Source organism: Leptonotus elevatus, chromosome 18, assembly GCF_054856555.1.
Source record: "Leptonotus elevatus isolate MCC_2025b chromosome 18, RoL_Lele_1.0, whole genome shotgun sequence".
Lineage (NCBI taxonomy): Eukaryota > Metazoa > Chordata > Actinopteri > Syngnathiformes > Syngnathidae > Leptonotus > Leptonotus elevatus.
In genome coordinates this window covers 13655479-13682523 of record NC_141256.1, presented here as the reverse complement: position 1 = coordinate 13682523, position 27045 = coordinate 13655479, and the positions used below count along the sequence as shown (strand labels likewise).

Sequence of the window (27045 nt, the reverse complement as noted above, 5' to 3'; positions counted from 1 at the left end):
AGATCCGCGCGACGAGTTGTGCAGAGCTGCGACTGCAAACGAGACTCGACGTTAAAAGTCGTGCACCAAGTAGACCTTCGCGCACAATACAGTACAGTACAGTACAGTAGTCGAACCGTGCCCCAGTCTCTACTGTTTATCTTCTGTTCCGTCGACTTGCAGCGCGGTGGGCGGAGCTAATGACAGGAAGCCTCGTGGGTGTGGGCGGAGACACGGTAACCACGTGTGAGGCTTCTTGAGAGGCAAAGCGCAACTGGATCGGTCGCCAGAGCAACGCGTCGCCAAACTCAGGAAACTCAGGCAGGCCAACTGCCAAGTGTAAGGAATATTGATCGTTCAGCAATTTATTAGGATACAAACATTTGTAAAAACTAGCTAAATTATTTTAACTATTAAGTTAAAATAAAAAAATAAAAAATTCAGGCACATATTTTAGTATTGTTTTGATGATAATTAAATTAATTAATTTAAAAAGTTGAAGGTATATGTATTTAAAAAAATGTTAAGAAACAATGATGAAAAATAAATATACTTCAATTAATCAATTAGGGTAGGGGACTACATTTAGGCAACAAATAAATGATATGCTTATTTACTAAAGGTTTTATTTTTATTGAATTACTTTAACCTGCGGGCCATATGAGCACTCCCAAATTGCGCTATATTGGTCACCTTTTAACTCTATTTTATAATAACTAAATTGTTGGATGAGCAATGACTCGATGCACTTTGTCTTGATAATTTGAAATGTGTAAATTTGTGTTTTACCGGTTCTGTCAGCTATTTATTTTCATTCCTGTTTCGGGGGCGACATCTGGTGGTATATCTATGATATTACAGTAAAAAACAATATGCCAATGTATGTCAATGCCTTACAAAAACAGCACAAAACAAAATGTTTCCCTAGTTTGATGAGTCATTGACATGTAATAGACTAAGGAGCTACAATTATAAGGTCATATTCTCTGTGGCCTTTGGGGGGCATTACAGCATCTTGCTTCTTTTTGGAGAACAGCATGGCTGCACAGGTCAAATGTACCTTTCGCCATCTAGTGGGAAAACATTTAGTTACTCTGCCTTTCATGTCGCTGGCATGCATAAATTGGTGTAGGCTAAATGACTCGTAATTTGGGGACATTTTAAGTGAATTGGATAATGAATACATCTCTTAAAATATACTCCCTCATTTTGAATCATTTTTAATGAGTTGTTTTGAACACACACTCTTTTCCATATGGACATTGAACAATTGGAATATGCTGTCCACCCTGTCATTGTGGAGTAACTGCCCCCCAAAAAATGGATACCTGCCTTAACATGTCCACTCGCTGTCATAGTGAAACATCAACTGATATAATAACCTTTCAGATGAGAAACAGGACACAGTCAGCTAACTGAATCATGTTGCTAAATGAAAGTCCAACATGTTATCATTAAATGCAAAACATTAGCCACAAATGTCCACCCTGTCAGCAAACCCAAAAAAAATCATACTAAAAAACAAACTAACAATATATATATACATTTTTTTTTGAGTGTTATGTCAGAAGGTCAGAATCAAGTTCCCCGGTTCCAGCAGATCACTTTCCTACCACTAGATGTCACTCAATAACAGTACATCGATTCTTCCTCCCTCCATAAAGTGCCGCACTTTAAGACAGCTGCGTAAAAAATGTCACACCCAAAACGTCCACAAGACCTTGTGATAATGCTACCAGTGGCACAATCACACATAATACCAGAATTTGTGTTCGGCATCACCGCGCCTCACTGCCTCCCATTCACATTCAAATTATGAGATGTGGTTCATATTTGATCTGAAATCAAATATTATGACCCAACATAATGAAAATGCATACTTAAAAAAAAAAATGAGCCAGTGACAGACAGGAGGGAGGGGGGGGGGGAGCCACCAGCAAGCTTGATTAATTAATTGCAAGTAAATGAAAACACATTTTGTTGCCGTTAGAGGCCTGCCCTGACAAATAATACATAATACTTTCCACATCTTGGAACCTGTGGGTTTTCAGTGTCGTTAAGCATCCCACAGTCAGTCTGTGCTGCAGCAGCCTGCAAATAAAGCCACCCACCATGAAATGGTCATTCAGCTCTAAAATGGAGAGAATCGCTCACATGACAAAAGAAGTTCACTTAGTTGGGCGGTGCAGGTAAGCGATAGACACTTTGAGGCACAGACTTATTGCGTCCCTCTGCCGACGTCTACACAAACATTAGAGGGGGGGAGGTGGAGGGGGGGGGGGAACAAAATTACAGAAATCTGCTAAGTTTGACAAATGGCAAGCGTTAGCTTTGCCACTAGCTATTAGCCCGCAATGATTAATAAGTGAGAAAATAATTGCACTTCATTGAGATTGATGACGCCCCATTTAACCTCCCCTGCTCATCGCAGGGTGCGCCACCGAGCATCGAGATGAGCCTCGGACACACAGTCACACACTGCTGCTGCGCCGGCCTCCAACACGCACACACACACGCACGCACACAATTTTTTTTAATGATCCTACAGGGCATTTTTCAAACGCCTTGCAGCGCTCTGATCATAAGTTCATTGTTAGTAAGTGAAAAACAACGATCTGAGCTCTAGGAGGCCTCTGGGAATCTCCCTCCACCAATATAGAAGCATTTAAGTCACACACCGAGGGGAATCGACGCCAGTGGCGCCGCCATTAACTCCAAAGCTAACGAGTTTGCGAGTTTGGATTTCTTTATTGGACTCGCGTGTGCCTCGCAACAGAGAATTTCGGCCATCTGAAACATGTGTAAACTGCAGAATGCAATTTCTGAAGAAATTGCGTGTGTGAAGGCTAAAGAGGCAGGCGTGATGAAAAATTGTGCAATTATTTGGAATGATATCGAATGATGTGGAATGATCAACAATGACCTGGACGGAGCGGAACATGTTGAAGTTGGAATGGCTTGAATCTGTCAAAAAATGTAGAATTTAGCGGGGGGGAGGGGGGGGGGGATAAAAGGTAATTTTTGGCCTTTATTTTGATTTGATTTTTTTTTGCAGCAGGAATAAAGTTGAACAGCTTGAAGTTGGAACAGTCTGAATCGGTAAAAAAAAAAAGTGGGAATAGGAAAACATTTTTATTTTATTTTTTGTAATTTATTTGTGGCAATTTAATAATAAAAAAAATAGAATTTTTGATAAGTGGGATTTTTTAGCATTTGAACTAAATGTGCTAAATGATTTGAATTTGATATAGGAACCTTTTAAATATGTTAAGTTTATTGTGCCATTGCGAAATAAAAGTTAATTTTTGGTAGAAAATGTTTGAACTTTGTGAAAATTTTGAATTTTTGGAAAGAAAAAAATATTAGCCCTGAATAGCACACATTTTTGGAGTATGTTGAAATTGGAATTATGTGAATCAGTGAATAAATGTAGAAATAAATGTCGATTGTAGATTTATTTGGGGGGGTTGGACATTTTTGGGGTCAAAATTAAGAAAATTACTGTGAAAATGTGAAATTTTTGGTATGTGTGAAATTTTGAAATGTTGAACATCCTTTCCAAGGTCACCTAATGACTGAATGTTTTGAATTTTAAATGGAATGATGAAAATTTGTAATGTTGAATGTGCCATTGGGAATTAATGGTGACATTTTTAAAATTTTGGAAAACCACACATTTTTGGAATGAGGAAAATAGAAGCACACCTGTCGTAATTTTTTTTAACATGTTGAATTTGGAATAGTGAGAATTTGGTCGAAATATGTGGAAGGAGTAGCACGTCAAAAAGGTGCGAGGAATAACATAGTGAATATACTGTAATCATAAAGTTGAAGGTGTAGCATAACATTGGCGTGAAAGGCTTCAGCTTGCTAGTTTTCTCAGGTTGGAAGGCGAACAAAGCCGGTGTGATGAGTGGCGTCGCGCCTCTCAATCTGCAAAGAGACGTGGCCAAGGTTATTAAAGAAGGATGTCGCGGTTGCAAGATGGCCGCCGTTGTGACCAGAGGCGGTGCGCAGAGATAAATGGTTGACCCAGCCTGGTGTCAGGTTAGGATTGATGCCACTATCAGCACCACTGCTTTCCCAATGATTTTCTCAAATCTCTGATAGAGTGTGTTATCTAGTTACTGGCATGAGGGCAACGGCCTGCAGGCACGAGAGAAGGTCAATCTATGAGGACAATCTTTGTTGGACTAAATGAGAAAAAAGACCTCACAAAAAAGAATAAAAAGCAGCTGCTAGGTCTCTGGGATAAGATAAGCCAAATTACTTCTCTTTAGTAGGATAGGCCTGGGGGACAAACATTAAAAAAAAAAAAAAGTGAGGCAGCTGTTTTTTGCTCTCTAACTTCAGTGTTGTAGATTTCACCTGGATGCTTCCTTGAACTAATGTTGACGCAGTGGTAGGGAGCCCCTTGAGGAACGAGGCCACCTCATCCGCATTCGCCGAATCAATTGACTCAAACAGGAGAATTTGCAGAATAGATCAAACGGTGTAAACAACCTCCATCAACATCTTTTGAAAAAAAAAAGAGTTTGACTAATAGCTTCTAATTTAGCCGTTGAGGTCCCGGATCAATAATCGCGTGCCGATAATGATGGAGAGGCGTGCGAGCGAGGGGGAAATGATTCCGCTCATTGTCTGAGAAAAAATGAAGGTGCGGACATCACCTCGGGGTGCCGGAAGATGTCCACAGGTGCTCGTGTGACGCGGGAGTCGATGGAAGCCAAGACAAATGATGTACACGTGCGTGCTAGGGAGGCAAAAGGAGTGCAGGAAGCGGCAAAAGTATTTATATATATATATATATTTAAAAAAAAGAGGAAAATGTAAAAACGCAAACAAGGCACTTCGGAATGCCCAAAATAAAAAATAAACAAATGCCTCTCACAAAAAAAATAAAATCAAAGTAACAAACCAAAACGTGGACTAAACAAACCACTCCAGGGAAAGCAACAGAAACAGAGAGGATGAACTGACAAAGACAGAACGATACCAGGAAACACCGGGGGGGGGGGGGGGTGTTTCAGTTGCACTGTGCAAATATTGTCGACGTGGTCTGACGAGACCAAGTGGAAACAAAAACCCAACGAGAAAGACCAAAAAGTTACACAAGGAAAAACACGACATAGCAAACTCCGTCCGTCTAATCAAATCAACACATACATGCCTTTTTTTTTTTTTATGTTACAAGATCTCAACAGATTCACTCTGCCTGTCACCACTATTTACTCACTAACTGATAAAATGTCACCCTTATCACAGGAAATCATTAAAAGCCATTCAGGAGCAATGAGATCTTACTAACAGACACCGTTAGAGACTTGAACGCAACGCAGTTTAAGACCATCGCAGGCCTTTCTCTTTGCACTGCCTGCTTTTCTTCCAAAGTTTTTCTTTCTATTTTTTTTGGAGGGGGTGGGGGTGGGGGGCACCAAAACAGTTTGAACATTGCGCTCTAAGTGGATTGGGTTCCTGTCAGAGCTGAACGCTTGGACATTGATAAATTTCCTCCTGTGTGGGATCAATAACTCTCACCTCTCAGCCCGAGGCTCCGTCCGAGTGGGACGTCATAATTACTCTGTCAGACTGAATGCCTGTCTGCGTAAAGAGTGGTGACTGTGTAGGTGTGTGTGTGTGTGTGTGTGTACCAGAGTCATTGCATGTGTGTATAAAGCAGCTTAAGTTATGATGCGGCAATATTTGACAGAATGTGCGCATGGAGATTTATGGATGACCCACGCGGCGCGCGTGTATGCGCGCGCTCGCTCGCTCGGCCCAGCTGATGATTTGTGGGCTGATCTCGACTCGTGATTGGCAGTGAATGACAGCCCGCCGACCCGCCTCCTCCCCTTCTCCTCCCACGGCGCTTTGTGAGTTGTCATTTTCACCAATCGGCGAACAGATCTGACAGCTGCCCTGACGCGCACGCGCACGCACACGCGCACGCGCACGTGCCCCCGACACCTACAACAAAATTTAATCTAATAGAAACCTGTTAAGTCGAATACCCATGTGGCGTCTGCAAATTAAAAATGGACATTTTCAGGCAAAATTTACTTCTATGAAGTTGCACAAAGAGTTTGAAATGGTTCTTTTGCTGCGATGTCAAGTGTGGCAAATGTCTCGATTTTAAGGGGCGATGGAACAAAGACGAGCTGCGGTCGAGCAACGACTTCTTTAAATGAAAATGTACGGGAGTGTGGAACTGCCTATGTGGATTAAACAGTTTTTTACTGGGCGAAGACGGAGGAGCCATGCTACATGCTAAGCTAATCTATGATGGAGCGCGTTTAACACCGGAATTAAGAGCTTGGGTGACAAGAGTACAGTTTTCACAGACCTTAAACATTTCTTGGCAATAATATGTTATATGTGACCTCACGAGTATAAACATGACATTCTGATTAGTATAAAATTTTTTTTGAATATGAGTTATAAAGCAAAATGTATCCATCTCAGGAGGCGGCCATTTTGCCCCTTGCTGTCGACTGAAGATGACATCACAGTTGCTCAGGGCTCAGGCAACGACCAATCAAAGCTCACTTATTTTCTGAAGCTGAGCTGTGAATGGTTGGTTACCTGAGACCTGAGCAACTAACTGGACAAGACGCGGTCTGACGAGACCAGTTGGAAACAAAAACCTAACTGGACATGACGCGGTCTGACGAGACCAGTTGGAAACAAAAACCTAATGAGCAGGGCCAAAAAGGGACGCAAGGAAAAACATGACAAAGCAAAGACATCTTCTGATATTGATAAAAACTGAGGGCTGCAAAAAAATAAATATCTTCATTACATCACAGGAGATCATATAATTATTATTTTGTAATTAATTTAGCTTTGCTTGTTCGACAAGAAAATACAGTTTGCTGCTATACAGAATGTGAATTTAAGAAATTAAAAAGAAAATGATTCTATTTAAAAAAAAATAATGGTGAATTTAAGAATTAAAAATGATTCTATAAAAAAAAAAAAAATGTTTGTTTGTTTTCTATCATTATATCGTCATAATGTTAGCGTTTCATAAAACCCTTGCTAAGATGCTCCACAAAATTAGGAAATTACTCAAGCAAAAAAATTAATATTTCTAGCCTTGGCCTGGTCCAAATGTTCTACACCTACTCCAAATGCATTTGTGTGTGTGTGTGGGGGGGGGGGGGGGGGGGGGGGGGTTGCGGTTAGTTAAAGAGACAGCCTGTGGAATTAAAAGTGAACGAAGCGAGGACAAGCGTCCCCCCCCTCATAAAGCCGCCACAATAATAACAATAATCTGCGCGGCAATAATAACCTCAGCGCTCATTTAGACATCAATACTAATCACGCTCATTTGGAGGACAATAATAACAATCAGGCTCATTTAAAGTGCGGCTTCTCCACAGAGAGCGCCAAGCGCCTTTGGGCTTGGCTGGTGCTTAACCTAATGATAATAGTTATGATTCATGGCTCAACTCTCCTGCTTGCATGTTCCTGCACAACCGCATCAACGCGGTTGCGTTCGGGGCGGGGGGGGGGGGGGGGGAGGAGGGGGGGGGGGTTCTCCACTTAAGACACGTTAACCTCTTGGTTTAATAAATAATTTCTGATCAGACGCGCTACGTTTCCTTTGGAAAGATTAGCGTCGTCGCATTGTAATAGCAAGATAATGTCGCCTGCATGTACTCCTCTCTGTCTGTCACACTTCTACATGGTCATCATCTTCAAGACATAAAAAACATTCCATTCTCTGTCTGTGATTTGACGTAACTTTCGTAGCTCATCCTATCTGGGCTCCTCAGCTTTGAACTCTTTGCTCGGTGGCTTTTCTGAAAAATAATTCCAATAGTCTGGCACTGATTTGCTGTAAAAAAAAAAAAGAGTCGGACAGAAGATCGGTTCTGCGCCGCTTGGAAAGATCAAAAGCTCCACCGACGGAGCGGGACGCTATCACCGAGCTCTCATTTTCAACTCACAGGCGAGTGTGAAATGACTTCATCTGCTGAGTGGACTCACATAAGACCCGCCGTGATACTGGAGCGTGCGTTGACCCTTCTTGACCTCTCACTCGCCCACTGCGCATTGGCACTGACATGCCACTAGATTTCTTTCAGTCATAATATTAAAAACATTTTTTTTTTTTTTTTACATTTGAATACATTTCTATGCATGTTGAGCTTTTCACGGGGTGACGTGAAAACCTTTTGCTGGTCGCAATTAAAAAATCCCCCAAATAAACTCACAAGCTTTTTTATTTAATTTTTTTTTATTTTATTTTATTATTATTGTTATTTTTAAAATAAAAAATAAAAAATAAAAAATAAACTCACATGCTAATGTTTGCTTACCTGCTTCTGGGTGCTAGCTTGCGCTGCAGTATTTTACTCCGCAGTTTCTTTGCCGCGCTGGTCCATTTTCTTCTCCTCTTTCTTACTGTGGCCAACAATGAATCAGTTACTGATTGTACTTATGCCAAAACAAACGTCATAGTCCAAAAAATGAAAAGCCCCCAATATGATCATAATGGTAAATGGATTCCGCTAATAGCGCTTTATATGCGCCATATGCCGTCCAAAGCGCTTTACCAATATTTACTTTTTAGTTAAAAATAACTTACTTAAATCTTGAGAATCCCTTGCCGTAGACCAGGGATAGGGAAGCTTCCCTGTTTTCCATGTCTCCCTGGTTCAAATGATCAGCAAGTTCTGTAGAAGCCTGATAACGATCTTGTTCATGAATCAGGTGTGTTGGTCGAGGGAGACATGGAAAACAGGCAGGATAGTGTCTCTCGAGGACCAGGGTTTCCTACCACTGCCGCGGACTGACCAACGGTAGGGTGTTTTTTTCACTTTTGGTAACGTTTTAAATCTGTCCATGGCGTGTCTTTCGTAATAGCTAGTTAGCGCTAAGCTAACCTAGGACGGTTAGGGGTTGCGGACAACGAATGACATATGCCGAATCATATTCATCGTTTGTCGAAGGAAGAAGGCAATATTTACTGACGCTTAGCTTTGGTGGGTGGAGCAAGAAAAATCCGGGTGGCCCGCCAGGCCTATAAAGCACTGGGGGAAACCCTGGCAACATTTCCTTATTGGCCCATTTGCCACGCTTTTAAAGATTTATGGAAATAGGGCATGCCATTTTTGTTTCGAAACATACTTGGGTCATTCTCGGGTCAAACTGAAAGCTGCACATAAAATTGAAACCAAAAATGATCAGGATCTGTTTTTTAAACCACATTGTGTGGGGGAAAAAAAAGACTTACGCACAATTAATTTGTTCTTAGCTACTCATCCAATTTCACTCACCTCGCATTTTGATTTCGGTGAATAATAACATAAGCATCATCTCAGCAGCATGCATGCAGCAGTTAATTGCCTCTTTCTGTAAAGGACAAAAATGTGTATGCTAATTAGACAAGAGGAAACTTTAAGCGCAGGCCTGCAGTAGCTTTGCAGTGCACATTGTTCCCACTCGCACTTCAGCCCTTCAAGAGGAAAACGAAGAACGGAAAGAAAAAAAAAACCCATCAATTTGCTCAAACTTCTGAGCCTGAACCATTTGAATAATTTAGCAGAAAATATTCTAAATCGGCTTGATTATTTCAGCAATAACAAACCGCTTTCAACGTCATGTAGCAAAAAGCTTCACGGCGTCGCCGCTAATGGAGATCGCAGCACGCTTGGCGGGCACACACGGACGCCACATAAGCCGGCACGAGCGCGCGGGGGAGGAAGGGGGGGGGTGGTGCTGAAGAAGGGAAGCATAACGAGATAACAAGCGTCTCGACTTATCGCAAGAATTTCTTCATCTCCTTTCATCCCTGCTCTTAATTTCCTCCTTCATTAAAGGAGGAGTCCGACACAGTGCCAGGATGTAAAAGCGCGCGGCGACCGAGTCTGCGTCGTCGTCTTCCTCTCTCTCCTCAACCCTCCTGTTTAACTGTTTAAGCTGATGACAGAGAATATTGCACGTTGAAAGGCCCCACACACACGCGCAACCGCACACACACACACACAAACACACACAAGCACACTGTTGCCCAGAGCGAAAGGCCCCAGGCAGTCTCTTTCCCACTAGCCAAGGGCGATCATGCTGCTTCTATGATACTTTAACTGTGGGATGTCAGGGAACATTAGGCCTTTTAAAACACATCTCTACAGACACACGCATGCACACGCACGCACATCTTCAGTTTCCTTCAAGGCCAGAATACTTTGCGCAAGCATTGGGAGAAGCTAACTTTGTTGAGCAGTTGTTTATTGTAAGTTAGGGGTGTCAAAATGAGTGCGTTAATTTTGAGTTATTTTAAAGTTCCTTTAACACCACCATTTTTTTTTTTTTTTTACACGCGCGATTAATGACCGCCCCTTGCTTGGAAAGCCTGTACTGGGGAATTCCAGTCGCAATGCAGCGATGCAGCATTTAAAAAATGTGCAGAATTTCACCAGTTACTTCATGTTAAAGATTAGATAGCTTTGAAAAGAAACATGCCAATGTCTCACAAATACACTTGTGCCATCTAGTGGCAGAACAATGACCTCAACACAAATCAAGTTACATCTTTTTAATTTGAACTCAATTTTATGAATTATTATGAAATGACTGTATTAGTGACTAAAAGCTGCAGCCATATTTTCCACTTATGTTAACAAGAGTATGAAAACTGATCAACTATATAATTTATTTTATTATTGTATATTTAGAACAGATATGACTATTCAAGTCATGCGATTAATTATGGTTACAAAAATGTATCTCCTGACACCCCTATTTTAAATAGTAATAAATATTACTATTTTTTGGGTGCAAATAAATACAATTACACACTGAAAATATTCCGATTATGATCTTCTTGCAGATTAAGCTTTCTTGACAAAAATGAGTGCAAAGTTTTGCCAAATATTAAAATATCATTTCAGCGGTTGTCATTGCGCCCTCGAGTAGACAAAATGAGCAAAAACAGTCCATTTTACTGAAAAACTGTAGTTTGTGTTCCGTCCTCACGTGTCCCGATGGATCCCCTGATGGGCCGGTTGTGGCCCGCAGGCCATATGTTTGACATCCCCCTGTTTTAAGTTGTTTTGAAAAGTCAGACTTGAAGGCAGCTAAATTGAAAGCAGTGGTAGCATACCAAGTTGCTGACATGCATCCAGCAGGAAATCCGTATTACTCTCGCCCCGCCTTTGGATTTATTTCCTGTCTGGACCATCTAAAATAAAATAAAAATGACGTTGAAACTATGTTTAAGTGACTCTGGGTTGTCTTTCCGTTTGCAGTTCTTTGAAGTGTGCGGCGACTCATTTCTGAAGGTTCTGACAAAATACACAAAAAAAACGTTTCAGACTTTTAATAATAAAACTTCTAATATCAGGATTGAGGGGGCTCTGGATAGAAGTATTTCCTGGATCCTTGCAATAAGTCCTGCTTTGGTGAAGGAGAACATATTAAGAGCAGAGCAGGGGAATTTGCAGAGGCTCTTCACAGATATTAGTATTTAATGAATTGCACATTTTCCTGGTGCTTTAAAATGTTCCCGAATGTGGGAAGTCTGTTTAGATAAGATGCTTCTTAACTCGTCGTATTTTTTTTTGTAGTGGGCCTTGAGTGAGGGCTTACCCCAGTTAATCCACCTCTTAATATATTATGTCAATTACAGAATACAACCCTATACTGTACACACACACACACACACACACAAAAAACAACTAATTACAACAGTACGCAACTGTGCCACAGGAGTGGGCATCTTTGAATGTCTCACGATTCGATCCCGATTTTGGGGGGTCTGCGATTCGATTCAGAATCGATTTTTCGGTTAAGAACAATTTTTGATTCAAAATGATTTGATTGACGATTATTTTTGCTTCAATTTATAGATGTGCAAGGAATTGTAATGATCTACTCCAGTCTGACTTGCTAATGCTAATTAGCGCGCTACTCACGGCACTTTTATCACTCAAAAGAACGGCTCCACACTGCAAAAAAACAAACTTTTATTGGAATAACTTGATCGTTACTTTTTCCTTCTACTCTCTAATGTGGCTACAACTTAACAGTGTATTAGACTGCGTGGAACCACACTGCCCCTCAGTGGCCAAATTGGGTACAACATGAACAGCGCTCCAAATAAAAGGCACACACAGACAAAGGCAACACAGTATAAAATAATTTAAAATCGATTCTGAATCGTACTAAATGAGAATCGCGATTCTTTCGATTTTTTGGTAGACCCCTACTGTACATAATCTGGAATGACTGTTAGAAGACGAACAATTTAAATTAAATACATAAATATTGGTTATGGAAAATATGGTTAAAATCTATGAAATTTCGAACCAATATTTACAAACTTAATTTTCTCTCTTGAGCAAGGCAATTTTAATCACACTTGCATTTTTTTCTTATGAAAATCTAAAACTGTAATGAAATTAAATCCAGTAACTAAGTGCATAACATGGCTTCCAATAACTAGCTGTTTGACAGAAACAATAAAAGAGCAAAAAGTTTATTTGAACACACACACACACACACACACGCACACGCACACACATACACACACACACACACACAGGGTAGGTCCATTGGGTTTGTGTTTGGCTGTGGGCCCACACGGTGTTAATTGGATAATGAGGCACAAATGACAATGACAAATCCCTGGCGCCATGACCACAATAAGGTGCTGCTGTCTAAGTTTAATATCAGGCGCCTTAACGTAATACGGTTTGCTCGGGCGCACACACACACACCAGACACACTTAACACAACCTCATTTGACCTCGTTCTAAGTATTTGTTCTCAAATGTAATCATTGAGATTACGAGGTCTCCTTGTCTCCATGGAGATGAGACGTCATATTACAATTGTGGGAACATATTTGTGTCCCAACAACATAACGAACACCTGGAACACGCAGCTCAGGTGTGGCAATAAGTGGCGACAAGTTATTATCCACAATAACAAATTATAAAAGGAAATGTACTGTTAGACTCGCTTCAGCTTTTCTACGACTACTCTTCTGGTTTCTCAGGATGCCCTGGAGCACTCTGCTGCCACCCATGGGCCAGTTTCAGTACTACAACAAACGCATACAATCTTCTTTCAGTGTCTTAAACTGTGTGTGCTTAATGATTGTTTTCCAAAAGAGAATTAGAAACATTTCTTGTCATCATTCCAAGTAGTAGAACTAAATTCATACATGCACATATCCCTTTTCATTTTCACCGTCTTCTTTTTCCCCTCACCGGGCCATCACAGGGCGGATGATGGGCAATAATTCATCAGAGCGCGGGCCGCCTCAGACGCGGCCACATTAATTGGATGTCCATATTAAATGGAGAACCAGAGCTGCGCTGAGGGAAAAAGTGGATGACTGACTCTCTCGGCTGCGATTGACCTATGGGGAAGAGACGCTGCCCTTTTCCGCGGCGCTCTCCCTCACCCAGTTTTCTCTGCTGCCGTCAGTCTGATGGATATCAAAGCATTCATTTTCTGACCCCTCACCTGGAAGCAAATTAAGCACTCTGATTCAATAGGGCTGTTAATGGGGGCGCCAAAAGTTTATGAGGATTCCTGGAAAAGGCCAGGGAAATTAGATTGTAAGCTAACAGATTTATTGCTCTGTTTCAACACATTGTAAAAAGATTATAGGACCTGGAGGCAGGTTGGAGGGACAAGGGCCGTATGCGGCGTGTCTATCGGTGTGAAGGAGAGCAGTGGGGGGGGGATGGGGGGGGTGTAGTTGCGCTCTCATATATTCCAGATAGTCTACACTGACAGGGCAAAGACAAGCATGTCACTGGGCCCGTGCTGGCTTGTAACCTGAAGGATGTTTAGACAGCTCGCCGAGCGCCACGGCCAATTGGGATGTGACCCGAGGTCTTCTTTTCCACACTTATCTGTACTAACATCTTGCATTTGTGTGCATGCTATTGTGGGAATTGGCATTATTACAAAATCAAAAAGTCAGCCTCCACAAAAATAATGTTCAGTTTCGATCAACATGTATTAGGAATTAATATGACACTGTGTTTATTTTTGTGGTCGTGTGGAATGGTTTTGTGACATTTCGATGACCTTACTTATAAGCAATAATACCCGAGAGAGTGGCCAAATTACAAAGACAAAAATATTTAGGATGAACCACTGACAATAATTTAGTTTAGAGCTGTCAAAATTAATCGATTAATCGACAAGTAATCGATTATCAAATTAATCGACAACTATTTTAATAACCGAGTAATCGTTTAGAACCATTTTTTTTTATTTAATTTTGTCCAAATCCTATTATTTTAGCATATCAGCAGTAAATGTTCACTGATTTCTGTAGTCCTTCATGAAAGAAGATTGGTTATCATCTGTTTAATTAAAATAAAACATTGACAAACATCTGTTTTTACTTTGGAAAACAATGACCAAACCGGTAACATAGTACAACATTAATCAATCCATTATTATTTTTTTTTTAAATCACTATAAAAATATGAAGTACGAAATAACCACCAATCACTCATTAAACAGTAATCAAGTAAAAAATATATATATATATAAAAAAAAAGCTTTTGTAATACACTATAATGCAAAATTAAAATGACTAAGGCTTAGTCAAGTCATATTCAAACGAAATTCGCAATATTTTGGATTTTATTGACGTGAGCCTATGCAGGGGCAACGTTGGCAGCCGGCTTCAATCCATAAATACAAAATATTGTGACTTTCATTCTACTATTTTCAGAACATGATTTGGGCATGAGTAGAGATGTACACAAACTTTGATAACAATTAATCACTGTTTTTGAGGTTTTTTTTTATAGACCCCTTTTGTAGGCTGCTGTAAATGACTTTTTTTTTTCTTACTTTCCAAAGGAAGGTCATGAAATTTGTCAGTTAGGAATACGATCTACGTTAATACTTTATGACTTTCATACAGTATATTTTTTAATAGCAAATTAGACCAGCAAACAAGTCAAAAATGGACCTGCTCAAAATGGCTGCCATTAAATGTCAATCCTTTGTCGAATTTATGTTACACCACCGTGAAGTTTACACGCGCGCGGGGTCGTATTTGCGCTTGGCGATGTGTCCGCTTCATAATGTAGTTCCACTGCTTGGCGCTGGAAAACAGGGTTTGCAATTTGCAGTTTGCAGTCGCTCGTTTAGATTCGGGGCACGTGTTATTTAAAGACCTGGGAGCTGTTTTGAACTTTGAAAAATGCACAATATATATTTTTTTAATGTAGATCAATCTCAAGGCAAAACACAGAACAAAATCTCACAGTCTGGTGGAATAGCAACTAATTGCTCTGCCTGTTACGATGATCAATACTTTGTTTTGTTTTTGTTTGTTTTCATCAGACTGTGGCAATACAGTATTGATATATGACGCCCGCTGTATCGATACTATGCTAATCCTAGCGAGGCATATTCTTTTTTGCCTCACCACTATTCTGACTACATCATCTCGTTGGCAATATTTATTTATCCGCTCTATCCTGACATCTTGCAAATGTCCTGCGAGTTGAAAGAGTTGGCAGTCACGGCGAAGTGCTGAGTCCGCAGACAAGCTACACCTCAAGTGTTTGCAAAGTGAAACTCCGACTGGCAGCGGAACACGGGGGCACGGGCGCGCTAAGTTTAGATTGGCTCGCCGGGGTTGAAGTGTCTCCGTGGGCTAAGCTGCAGAGTTTGGGTTCAACCCTCCGCGCTGTTGGGATGCACACCAGCGCTTTGGGGGCCCTTTCTCGCGCAAATTAATTTACATTTGGAGGATTTTCCAAAGATGCCGGCTTCCTGCCGAGCCCGGCGAGATCAAAGTGTCTGCTTGCGCGTGTTGCCTGATGTTTGATGTTTGCGTTGAGCGTGAATGTTGCTGACTTGTGGTTCTGTCTCCCCGCACAGCGGGTGCTGCTTTTTCCCGCCTTTCACATTATGCCCCCCCCCCCCCCAAATCCGACAAATAACTTATTTTTTTTCAGCGTGGATTCAGATTCCAATTGCTGACATATTCGTAATCCTCCCTACCTGCCTAACAAGCTCTCCATGGCGGATGATGACTGTTACAGGAGAAGTTCAAATACGCGCTCCCCGAGTGAAACTATTTATGTGCTGTCATGAAAATCCAATGTTTAGCTTCTGATTTTACACGGGGATGCTGCTTGCGTTTAGAATCACATTTTGCATTAAAAAAAGTGCACATATTGCAAACTCACCATCTCATGTCTCGTCCCCCAAACCAGATGTCTGTCGCAGTACCAAGACTGACCTGTGAGAGGCAGCGTGGCATCCAGATTGCTAAAAAAAAGACAAAAAGGAAGAATGGTGAGTTATGTTTGAAGAAATGTAGAAGCTTGGCTTTTCATATAAATGAATAAATAAATTATATATATAAAATAATTTTTTTGAATTGATCTGTATGTGTTAACTAACATTCATGCCGAGTCGTGATTATCCTCATTTTCCTCCATATTTTCCACCTTGTGAGTGAGACAAGTGTTTGTGTGTTTATGCTACATCCGAGCGCTGATATTCAGCTGACCTCAAAGCTAACAATCTCCCCCTTCCACGTCTACTGTCCCCTCTCCTCTCCCTCCTGCCTCACCCCCCTCCTCTCTCGTACCTGGGGCAAAGTCTTATGTAAAACACATTTATTTTTAATGGATTTTTTAATGAATTTTTTAGCTGCCTATTAATAATGCCATTAGTGGCGGCAGAGCGGCATCAGACAGCAGCTCAGCCTGCTAATCCTGCCCCCCAGCCCTGGCAAACGCCGCTAATCCAGGCCCCTGCTTCTACTCCAAGTAGGCCTCACACAATCGCACACATAGAGCAAGCTTGTGCAAACACACACTGTATGTACGGGTGTGTGTCTTCATTGACACACACCACCTCTTCTTTTGCATTTGCTTTTAATCCCTCTGTCACTCTTTCTCCCCCACCCCCTCCCTCCCTCCCACCTTGTTCTCCCCCCCCCCTCTCTCTCTCTTCATCTTCACATCTCTCCTCAAACGTCTTTCTTCTTCTCCTACTTCTCCCCTGGGCACCCAGCAGGCCTGGCCTTGGTGCTTGACTCCTCACGGAGGCTCCTTACCTGGGGGCCCTGAGCGTGCGCAAACACACACACACACACACACACAAACCACACGCACATCTGTGGATTGTGCAAAAAAATTCCGTGTACGGCGGGGCAAAGTCAGGAAGCCGCCTAATAGAATTTGAGCCTGGCTCAGAGAGCACAGCAGAAAAGCTGTTAATTACTGCTGGTTTTAATGCTAATTAAATGTTTCAATTAATGGCGCGTTTGTTGCCAAAACGCGTGCGGGTAATTGGCGGACGGCAATAAGGTGTGTGAAGGCAATAAAGAAAGACACAAAGAGAGAAAGGGAGCGCGCTACCTCCAAGATGTGCCAGGAGCCTGGAGCAGTGCAGCATGGGAAATTGCATTCATGAGGTAGAAAAAAGGCCTGGAACAGATTCAATACAGCTGTTTTCCATAAAAATGTTCATGGCCTCCATCAAATAGAGTGTCTGTCTGGGCTTTGCTGGTGGTGTTTACTCTGTAAATACTAATGAGGGCACCCAGGGAACAATACAAACAGACAGAGAGCGTTTTAATCAACACAGGGTGACTCTTTTTTTTTTTTTCTTCCTGTGAGAAATCCATTTTATGAGCTAAACAAAACTTAAAATAGAAACATATGCTATGACACCAAACATAAGAGGACTTTTTTTTTTTTAAGGTTTCAAGCGATTAGAAATTACTGTACAGAGGAATTTCCAAAGTCTCAATACAAAACTGTTGACAAAGTATTGAAACGTGTGCCTGATGACTGCAGTGAAAATTATCATGTACGGTATGCATACTTTGGGATAGGCTAATAATAGACAACATTAACATTATCGTAATGTGTTAAACTAACATATACCATTTGATTATTTTAGAGGAAAGGAGTGACATTTTACTTTTACCTAATCAGTTTACCACACTTTAATCAAACGCAAAAGAAAATTAAAACAATTTTTTTTTTTTATCAGTGAACTTTTGGAAATGTTCTACTTTTCCATCATTAAACCTTCATTAATTTTTAACTCAAAATATATAACGAAACTGTAAAGTGAAAAATAAATTAACATATACTTTCGACAAGTGTCACAGACAAGTGTCGTGAACAAGCCAAATTTTAATGAATAAAAAAAAAAAGTCGCCAAATACCTGTATAAGAAAATCAGGCTTCAAAATGATGAAAGCAAGCAAGGTAGCAGCTATTACTTAGCTAGCTTCCACTCGCGATCTTACTGTGTCCATTTCGCCATCACACCACCTGAGTCCACTCAGAGACACTGCAGAACAAATAACACAAAACACATAACATTTCAGTGAAGAAGCTTTAAAAATATAAACGTAGCTTCTTAACAAAATGCAGCCTGTAGTGATAGAAAGTTATTATCACCAAGTAGCTCTGAATTGTGAAAAATAGCTACTGATTAAAAATCTGAAACAAATCACGACAATGGGCCTTTAAGTCGCATGTTAACCACAATAATACACATTAAAGTATTCTAACCTCTAGTGTAATGCTAATCTCAAGTAACAACAAACATTACCATACTCTTAGTAAATGACCTTACAGAATGCAGCTAGCCACTTAGCACTAGCGGGCTAGCTTGAGTAGCTGGCCTCTACTTAAAGTGTTTGAAAGTTGTGAGGTATGATGATGCCAGTTTTACACAACAATATATTGTGTTAAGAAAACAAATTACAAGTAAAAAGTATTCTAACCACTAATGTAATGTTAATGTCAAGAAACAAACAACAAGCATCACCTTACCTTTAGTCAGTGACTTTCCGTAATGCAGCTCACCGCCACCTAGCGCTGGCGGGCTAGCACGAGAAGCTAACTTCGCAGCCTACAACTTCTCTCAACTTAAAAGGTGCGTGAAAGTCGAGGTTCCAAATTTTGCCCCTCTAAAGTGAGAGGTGTGATGCCAGTTCTAACGAGTTTTGCATTCTATTCTTAATATTAACTTTAAAGAAGCTCATCCACTCACTTTATTTTTGATGAACTTTGGAGACTTTTTCACGATCTGACCGTGGCTGCTGCCTTTTAGCCTCGTTAGTTGGCACAACAGAAGCGGGAAGAAGGAGGAGAAAAAGTCTCTTCCGTACGTCAGAGAGGTGATCAAGTTTGTCTTTAAAAGTGTTTCTTTGCCCTGCGTGTACTTTCCAAGTTGGTATTCTAATAAGAGATCCAGTCAACCCTTTCAGACGGATTGGCCAACCGGTACCGTTCATCCTAGTCAAAGTTTAACTTGTGAACCTGCAACCTTATCACACAGGCAGACATCCCCTTGTATTCAATAGGTGTTTGTTTTTTTTTCTTCACAATATTTGGCTTGTTAGGTTAAAATTTGGGCTGGCTGGTTGTCTCATTAAAAGTTTAGTCAGCGCTTGAAAAACTGAACTCTTTGCAGTTGCCAGAAGTTTTAGTGTTCACTCTCTTTGCTGACAACAATCTGTTATCATGTCGAAAACCACAAACCTAGTGACATTTGAATAAGTACGCGAATGGTTGTGTGCGTGTGTTTGTGTGCGTTCCACCTGACTTAGTACGCAAATCCAAAGGTTTTAGGGAAGTTTGTGCATTTCCCAGGTGGCTCTTTGGGAAGATTGTATATTAATATGTACATTGTTGTCTTTATTTAAATTAATTGGTCTTTTTTTTTATTTATATATATTTATCAAACGTACCAGTATTACTTTGTATCTGTACTCAAGAGATAGTACAACGTCTGAAAAAAAAGTGCTATCGAACATCCCTACTTCAAATCGTTACATTAGTGTTGGGTACATTTCATTAAGGATTTTAGCGTATCCAGGAAATGAACACGAGTCAGCGTCAGGTGTGTGTGTGTGTGTGTGTGTTAGAGAGAGAGTGTGTTAAAACCCTCATGTGTATGTGTGTGTGTGTGTGTGTGGGGGTCCCGAGGCTTTGGGGATAAGGATGTGAAATTCCAGATCAGCGTTTCAGTGCTGAAGCCCGTAGGCCCCTGTCAATCCCGCTGACACACACATACACTGACACCCACAAACTCACGCTCTCTCTGAGTTTCCGGCCCGTATTAGCATAATTAAGTCATTTGTTGTGGTTTCGCATGATAAAATCATTGAATTATTCAATGCCAACAATATCACAGGATAGATAAACCTGTGTGTTTATGTGCGTGTCACTGTGCAGCTCATCATCACCCACGGTGCTCGCAATCGCACGCAATCTGTTGCTCGCTTAAACGTTAGCTCGTGTTTGTTTTTGGCTTTTATTTTGACATTTATTTTTATTTTTTGAATCTCATTTTTTATTTGTATTTTTACTTTATTTATATAGGGATGTATTTCAATTTATATATATTTTTTGTATTTTATTTTTTATTATATTTTTATATATATTTTTATATATGTTTTTATTTTCACTTTTATTTATTTATTTATTTAATCATTTATTTAGTTTTAATTTTGGCAGTTTTGGTCCTCCATACACCACAAGATTCAAACTAAACAAAACTAGACAGCCAGATTGGATTTTGCAAAGGAGTACAGATATGAACCATAAAAATTCTGGAACATAAGTTTTACGGTCTGATGAGACCAAAATTAAGCTTTACCAAAGTGAGGCTTAAGTGAAGGAGGTTTAGGCTAAATCCAGAAGTTCATACAGAGAATATGCGCACATTCTAAAAAGTAAAAATAAGTCATGACCCTGTGCATGTAATCTGAAGTTCATGAACTTTAAATGCGAGGTAAATTCGGTCCGTAAAAAGGAGATCTAACCGCTTGTATTTCTCTCTGATCTCCTCTCGGCATCAATGAAGTCCAAATCTTGACATCACACAATTGCAGCCGTCCAATCAGATGTGCCAGCTAACCGTTGGTGGTGGAAACACAAACGCACACACCCACACAGAACTTCACGCTCACACAACAAATGAAAAAAAAAATGAAAAAAAAACGCTGTTGTGAGCTGCCACTTTAAGGAAACAGCAACAATAAAAGGGGGGGAAAAAAAAAGTTTAGCAGCAAAAACTAATAATTGCAAAGCAGCCAATTAAATTGTGCGGGTGAGATGAAACCACTCATATTTCCCCTGGTAATTTCATGCTCTAAACTCGCTTCCGTGCGCACATAAAAAGAGCAGAGAAAATATAATTTCAGAAGCTGACAGAACTCATTGTTCGTGGAATTTTAAATTCAAAAAAGTTAATAAAGGCGAGTGTGAGACGAAGGGAATTTGCATTTCTCAGATTAACAGCATGTAGAGCAGCGGCGGCGCGCGCAGCCTCGGGTCATCATTTAAGAAACCTTTGCATATTTTATTTAAGAGTGGCCCGGTTTGGAGCGTAATAAGACAGACAGATAATGATTAGAAGGTCGGGCCTGCGGGGCACAACCGGGCCGGGCGCTGCAACGCTCGACTACCCGACACACACATCCCGTACACAAAGCACAAGCAAGCCGGCGCTGGCTCCTCTAATTGGCTCCTGATGGTTTATGAAATGTTTTCCAAAGGTTTTGAAATTGTTGTTGCTTTTATTGCTTTCATTATTTTAATGGAGGTTCCAGACTCTGGAGTAGCAGTTTAGCTCAAAGCCACAGAGTTTTGCTAACATGCTTCTTTTTAATCAACGCAAACCCGGTCGGGAGATGTCGGACCGGGCTACAATGCTAATAGCCTGCGGGGACAACTGTCATTCTATAGGTTAGCTAAGCTAACTTAGCTTCAGTGCAAGACATGCTAGTATCTTGATAAGGATATTTAAGTATGAATTTCATTCACATATTTTCCACTATTTCAGTGCTAAATTACAGCGACTTTAATTGAATTACACCAGGATAATATACGTAGATGTTTTTTTTGTTTGTGGTTAGCGTCTTTAGTCGGTTAGCAGCCGCTCATTTCAAACATAATGTAATCAGAAACAAATCGCTAAAGCTTAGCAACTGTACAGGAAAGTGTAAACACGGCATTCTGATGAATATCACATTTGTGGAATATGAAATAAGCAGTAAAATGCACCGTTTTTTATCCATGTCAGGGGGCGGCCATTTTGGCGGGGGGGGGGGGGGGTCAACTGAGTTTTATTTTTATGCTGATTACATCAAAAATTGACATGTTGATTCAGATTTTAGTGACGCTCTGTGAATTTGATTTCATGTGACAAACGCTTTGATCATTTACATCATCCTTGAAAACGTTCTATTTCCTAAGATCCGCCATGTTTTCATGTCATTTGATTCAGGGGAGCTGATTGAAAAAGGATACGAGGCTGCCATCTGCTGGCCATAGTTAGTGGGTGTTTTTGGATTTTCCAACCCTATTCACAAACCAGAGCGCTGCACAAGACGTTGCACTGCCCAATGAGAAAAAAAACCCCGTCAATTAACGTTTTTGGCGGCATTCATCTGGATTTTATTATACGCCATTATACGTTTTGGGAGGTAAAAGAGATAATATTAACAATGATGATAATAATAATAATAATATTAAATTAAATGTACTCATGCCCGCCGTTCACATATTTACGAATAAAATACATCCTCCATAAGTCTGCTCAGCATGGTATCGGTCTACCCTGCGCCAGCATTTAGACGTGGTCTATGCATGGATACTGTTAGTACTTTGAATGTAAGGATTACACTTGACTGCATTTTCCGTCTCTTTGCCACCCCTTGGAGTTGAATTGTCAGTAAGACTTGGGTTTTAGAGCTTCCGTTGTATTTAACGTTCACGGTTAATCTGCATTTCTGACTTCAGATCACCAGCCTCAAAAAATACACGCAAAACAATTCCTTATTTTTTATTATTATTATTTTTTAAAGATAGCCTTAAGCAGTGCACGATATAACTTGGTTCTAAACTTAAAACTTGACTTCTTGTCATGCCGTCTTCAACTTCCTCCAACTCTGCCTCAAAATCGCATTCGCTGATAACACGAGACGTTATTAAAGAAAAAAAAATGGGAATATTTTTTCTTTGACGCGGTGAATCACAGCATCTTTTGTTGTGTTGCTTTAACATCCGCCATAAAGATAAGAAGGTTAGCAACACAATCACCTATATTGTGCGTACAAAGTGATGTCACCAATTAAAAAGAAAAGCGTCATTTGGACGGAAAGCAGGGATTGATTCTTCTTTTGTGCTACGCTTTCTTTCTTTTTTTCTACTATCTATCTGCAGCCCCGAAACGATGCATCTTTTTGATCTGTTGCACTCGGAAGTGTGTGTTTGTGTGTTTCCGAGGCCTTGGGGCTGTCGGAGCATCGCTGGTATCTCGCAGGCCCCCTCTACGGGATTGGGGTCTTATTATGTGAGAAGGTAAAGTCATTTCTCAGCTCGATCACTGTTCTACTCAAATGTGTGTGTGTGTGTGTGTGTGTGTGTGTTGGATGTGTGTGTTTGTGTGCGCACATCAAAGCAGTGCAAAGAGATGAGCCAGATAGTATTTCTCTGATTAATTTAGTCATTTGGGACACTGTGTTAACTGGATTACATTCAGATGTGCTGATATGACCACATGGCCCTGGGATCTGTGTGTGTGTGTGCGTGTGTATTTGTGTGCATATTTAATAATTAGAGCAAATCTAAGTGTAAAATATCCTCTTGTGAGGTCCACAAATGAAAATTGAGGGAGTTTGGAACTTTCCAGTCACAAGTTTATACCCCCGATGTCAAGTGTTCTGTTTGTGTATTTGTTTGGAATCGTACGACTGAATCCACAAGCTGGAGACTTGCTTGGCCACACCGTCAACTTTTGAACTCACTTGGTTGACACCATCTGAACCAAATACATTTTTTTCTTGGTCTCGTCAGACCACAGGACACCGAAATACATAGTCTGCTTGTCGACACTGTTACACAGGCGCTTGACATCATCTGAATAAAATATCTTGGTCTCATCAGACCACACGACTTGGTTTCAAGGGTTTAGCTATTAAAGCTTTTTTTTGGGGGGGTGGGGGGGGGGGTAAATAAATGTATACTGTTACACACACACGTTTGACACCATCTTAATTAAATAAGTATCTTGGTCTTATCAGACCACATGACATGCTTCCAGCGTTTTTGCTATTGTATTTTGAGGGAATGCAAAATTTATACTATTACAATTACACTTGACGCCATCTGAACAAAATACGTATCTTGGTCTCATCAGACCACATGACATGGTTCCAGGTGTTTAGCTATTATTGGCTGCATTTTGAGTGATTTTGAGGAAACAAATTTACACATGCTTCACACCGTCTGAACAAAATAAGTATCTTGGTCTCATCAGACCACATGACATGGTTCCAGGGGTTTAGCTATTAATGGCTGTTTTTTTCTGAGTTATTGAGGGAAAAATAAATTGACACTATTACACTCACACATGACACCATCTTAACAGAAGCTTCTTGGTCTCATCAGACCACACGGCATGGTTCCAGGGGTTTAGCTATTAACTGCTGTATTTTGAGGAAACAAATTTACACAAAACAAATTTACACGATTACACTTGCTTGAAACCGTCTGAACAAAATAAGTATCTTGGTCTCATCAGACCACATGCCATGGTTCCAGGGGTTTAGCCATTAATGGCTGTGTTTTGAGTTATTTTGAGGGAACAATAAATTGACACTATTACACACATGCTTGGCACCATCTGACACATCGAACCATTTGTCTTTAAATGTGCAGTAACTACCAAATACGAGTTTGAGAATGTGTTGCAGTCGAGACGCATTGTGAAAGACAAGTCGAGAGGGATTGGTTGGGATGATGGCGCTGACCAGAGAGCGAGCGCGGAGACGAGCGCGAAGACGAGCGCACAAGCGAGAACGAGATGGCTGAGTGGCCAGAGGGCAGTGAGCATTAGAGTAAGAGCCTGATTGGCTCTGACCTTCCTCACAGCCAGCTGTCAGCCTCTTCGATACACACAACACACACACACACACACACACTCAGACACACACACAGCCTGTTACGGCCCTGCAGGCTCTGATTACCATATCAGCACAGCCTCATTTGCATAAATCCCAGCACTCTTAATTAGGCTTCATCTCTCTCTTCCTCTCTTTACCTCGCTCTCGTCTTCTACTTGTTCCCTCACTTTTTTTTCTCACCAGCTCTTCCTCTATTTGCTCGCAGATACGGGCTGGGGTTTAGGGTTAGAATTAGTAGATAGGAGGGTCCATGACTCCCAATTAGTTTAGCGCTGATTAGCCTAATGACAATTTCACTTCATCAACATACATTAGCGGAGTGTATTCCCTTTTTTACAGGACCCCATTCATATCAACATGATATGGTCCGACTTTCCTCTTCTTTCAGCTTCTCCCTTCCTGCACTCTGTACAGATCAGAGGCTGCAGGCGCTTATACGTTATCGGGTTGTCCAGCCATTCGTCTGCCTGTCCGTCTCATTCTAGCGCACGCCGATCTTCGCACCACCTTAAGGGATTCTTGCCCAAATTTGACACCACCTCACCCATGTGACCCGCAGATGAACTAAATAGATTTTAGTGGTCAAAGGTGAAAAGGTCAAGGTCACTGCAGCCTGACATTCCACCATATTCTTATGAAAATCTACCAGAAGGGGAATTTTTATTGTATCAGACTCTGAAATAGGAACGGATTAGAATTTGAGGTCACAGGTCAAAGTGACGTTAACGTTGCAAAATATATTTTTGGCCTAAATAATTCATATGGGCGATGTCAAAGTAATCGTATGGATGTAGTGCATGTTCGGACATTTTGTATCTGCATGGGTGAAGGTCAACAAGTGAACACATGTTGTGGGTGTGAAGAATTGCTTAAATGTTTGGAATATAATCGAGAAAAATACGTTTTAAAATTTGAAGTTCTTAAAAAATATATATATGTTAGAAAATAGTGTTATATGCTGTAGATATATGTGGGGCTATCAAAATTAATCGATTAACTCATTCACTCCCAGCCATTTTCACTGAAGCAATCCCCTTCACTCCCGGCTGTTTTACTGGATTTTGACTAATTTTGAAAGGCCCACAGAATATTGTGTTTTATTGCTATAAAAACATGGAACCTACCAAAAGAAAGTCTCTATCTGTTTCCGTTTTGCAGCAATTAGCATTAGAATATAACTCAAATTTCATCATTATTCACAAACCTATTCAGAAATGTGAGTAAACGAGCTTTTTTCAACATGGCCCTGCTTGATCTCTTTTGCTCTTCTGCCACCTGCTGACCGTTTGTGTAATAACTACCATTCTTTGCAGTTCAGAGACTTCATCAAAGCCTTCTATATGCTCTAGCATAAAAAACAACATAAATAAATAAACAATTTCCAGTTCTAACCGGTTTTTGTTACACCCTTTCTCTCTCTCTCTCTCTCTCTCTCTCTACAACCCTACAATACTTTATAATTGATGTATAGAATCTAATAATAGCATTCAATAGTTGCTAAAACACTTCTAGTTGATCTCGTTGTTGGTATGTAATTATTGTTTAAATATACTGTACTCTAAATTATGCAGACTATAATGTATGTATGATATTCCTTATCTGTTTATTGTTATAAATTTTTAGCAAAGTAGTATACAATGTTAGATAAACGGGCGATGGGAGTTTTCTTCTTCCCACTCCATTTGTGGCCGTACATATGGAATTTATTTTGTTGTTTGCTTAATGTTGTACACGGAAATTCCCTTTCTTTTTTTTACCAATACATTTGCGCATACATGCGATGTTTTGTTTTAATCGCGCTGAAGAGCAAACAATGATTGCAGTCAAAGCAGCTGTTTATTACAATAAAAGTATTTCTATGATGGCGTTGACGGATCACAACATTCAACAGGTATGGACAAACAGTGGAATAGTCATACGACCGTATGTAACTGGAACACCCACCTGCAAAATTCCCCCCAAAAAACGACGGAAATTGCGACCGTTTTTAATGCCGAAAAATAAAGCCTGATATTTGACAGAGTGCCTATGTTTGGTAAACGCAGAGACACAAATGAAAAGGGCTTTTGGTTCCTCTCTGGGCCTGAGGCAAGCGCCATCTTACAGACCCCCGGTACGTCTGC

The 27045-nt window shown here is 40.6% G+C and overlaps 1 protein-coding gene across 5 annotated transcripts in view; it reads right to left on the bottom strand.

The window, feature by feature from the left end:
• Window positions 1–19465, bottom strand: part of map3k5 (mitogen-activated protein kinase kinase kinase 5) — a 55637-nt gene extending 36172 nt beyond the window's left edge. For 2 of the 5 annotated variants that reach the window (XM_086060946.1, XM_086060947.1), the window contains exon 1: window positions 1–159. This exon is cut by the window's left edge and continues 739 nt beyond it. The gene's annotated coding sequence lies outside the window, so the exon portion shown is untranslated. Of the gene's footprint in view, window positions 160–8303; window positions 8389–9263; window positions 9340–16163; window positions 16246–17345; window positions 17496–18163 lie in introns of those variants that run through there. The other 3 variants (XM_086060948.1, XM_086060950.1, XM_086060949.1) reach the window with 3 other exon arrangements.
• Window positions 19466–27045: the final 7580 nt, after the last annotated feature.